The 2393-nt window shown below is 44.7% G+C and overlaps 1 long non-coding RNA gene across 1 annotated transcript; it reads right to left on the bottom strand.

The window, feature by feature from the left end:
• Positions 1-650: 650 nt before the first annotated feature.
• LOC141028057 (uncharacterized) lies at positions 651-1986 on the bottom strand. The gene is made up of 2 exons (XR_012190272.1): positions 1456-1986; positions 651-1321 (listed from the first exon to the last, which is right to left on the bottom strand). It is a non-coding gene; the product is annotated as an uncharacterized lncRNA (long non-coding RNA).
• Positions 1987-2393: the final 407 nt, after the last annotated feature.

Below are 2393 nucleotides of genomic sequence, written 5' to 3'. Positions count from 1 at the left end.
CGTTTTTTGTACATTTGTTTATAAAAATGTTGAAATAAGTATTGGAAATGTTGAACCAGTATTTGAAAATGTCGAATAAGTATTAAGAAATGTTGAATGAGTATTTGAGAAAATGTTGAACAAGCATTTGAAAAAAATATTGACAAACCATTTGAAAACAATGTTGAACATGTATTTCAAAAATGTTGAACGGGTATAGCAAAATGTTGAACAAGAATTTAGAAAATGTTGATCATTTATATAAAAATGTTGAACAAGTATTTGAAAAATGTGGAACCGGTATTTGTAAAGTGTTGAAAAAATATTTGAGAAAATGTTGATCATGTATATAAAAATCTTAACAATTATATGAAAAATGTTGAACGAGTATTGTAAAATGTTGAATGTCTATAGAAAATATGTTGACCATGTATTAAAAAATTTTGATCTTCCAAAAATAAGTAAAAAATGTATACATGAAAACCCATTTTTCGAAAACCTGTAAAACTTTTATTTGAAAACAGAGAAAAAACGGAGAAAAACGATGAAAAACGGAAGAAGAAGAAGAAGAAGAAAAAATAGTTGGGAAAACAGGACCATGTCGCCTCAAGTAAAACACCCCATGATTTTTGCCAAAGAACCTTCAGCGTGGTTATTAGCCCGGAGACCTGGGATCGCATCCCTTCGCTCTGGGCCGGCCTATTCAAGTTTTTTCCTCTGTTTTTCGAAAACGCCAAAAAAGAGCTGGCACCACCCCTCAACCTCTCTGATCCAACAGTTACGCACTAACCACCAGGCCACCACCACGCTACTGCACAGAGAGCTCGTTTTTCTTCTTATATTCCTCATTCAGTTCGGTTTATTCTTTTTCTTTTTTTCTCATTCTTTTTTTCTTCTTATAGGGCAGTGATAGGCGCCGGTGCGCCGGCCCAAATTTGGGCCGGTCGCAGCGCACCCGTCCGATTCATCCATTTACGGCCATCAGATCTGACATTCCTCACCCTCAAAAAAAGATCTGACCCCCCCTCCCCCCTACAGTCGTCTTCTTCCCCCGTTCCCCACGCTCCTGCACGCAGAGCATCGCCCCCTCCCCTCCCCTCCCCCGACTTGCCGCCGTCGGGGCCGTGCCGATGAGCTCCGATGGGGTCCCCGCCCGTGGCCGTCGGGATTGCATCATGGCCGCCAGTGGGCCCCCCAGCGCGCGGTCAACGACGGATTGCAGCTCGAATCCCCCCTGCTGGTTCCAGCTCGCGGTTCGCCATGGATGCAGCATGCCCCCGACGTCATCGCCGCTGGCTCGCCGTGGCTGTTGGCTTGCAACGTTGTGTCCAACAAGAAAATTCTGAAAAACAAACAAAATCCTCGAGTGGTCGGTTGAAGCAAAATATTATTAGGTTCCAGCAAAACAAAGCTCCAGTTCCAGCAAAAATAAATTCGGTAGGAAAAAAAGCTCCAGTGGTTGTAGCAAAAAAACACCAGCTTCCAGCAAAAACATAAGCCGGTTCCAGCAAAAACAAATTTAGCATGGAAGAGCTCCAAGATCGATTGTAGCAAAAAAACAAGCTAGTTCCAGCAAAATAATATGCCGATTCCAGCAAAAACACCTAGGGGGTAACCGGCGGCTAACAGTTCCAGCACCGACGAACCCGCGGGGTGCAGCTTCGCCTCGCTGGATGCAGCTTGGCCAGACGACGGTTGCAGCTCCGCCACATATGGCTGCAGCTCCCATAGCAGTCGGTTGTAGCTCGCCCCGTCAGTGCGGCGCCATCGGATGCAACTCAACCCGCCGTCGGTTGCAGCTCCCCGTCGCCGCGGTTGCAACTCCACCAGGCCAGCTTCTGTTCGCACTCCGGTGGTCGCCGTTGCCAGCACCGGTGGTGTTCTCGCAGCACTTCGGTGGTCAGCTGAAAAAGTAGATGGAAGAGAGGATGCGAGAGAAAAAATGGTGGCGCGTGCTGGGGGAAAGGAGTGGCTGAGAGCACCTCGTGTGAAAGGGATAAGATTGATGCAGCAAAAGCGGTGCGTGGCCCCATGCTACAGGAGCGAACAGAGGCGCTGGATTTTTCTTCTAATCCCACGACGCGCGCGAGACCGGCCAAAGATTCGGCCGGCGCGCCGGTGTTAAACGCTTTCCTTATAAATTTCATGAACCTTTTTCTAAATTTACGAAGTTTTTTATAAATTCGTGAACTTTTTTTCAGATTCAATGAACGTTTTTCAATTTTGATGGACTTTTCAAAATTTTGATGAACTTTTATCAATTTTGATGAACTTTTTTCAAATTCGGTGATTTTTTTTCCAAATTCGATAAACTGTTTGCAAATACGGTGATTTTTTTTCAAATTCGATGAACTTTTTTTGAAATTCGATGAACTTTTCCCAATTTCGACGAACTTTTTTCAAATTCAGTGAAC

The sequence above is a fragment of the Aegilops tauschii genome, chromosome 7, assembly GCF_002575655.3.
Source record: "Aegilops tauschii subsp. strangulata cultivar AL8/78 chromosome 7, Aet v6.0, whole genome shotgun sequence".
Lineage (NCBI taxonomy): Eukaryota > Viridiplantae > Streptophyta > Magnoliopsida > Poales > Poaceae > Aegilops > Aegilops tauschii.
This window is presented reverse-complemented; position numbering and strand designations above follow the sequence as displayed.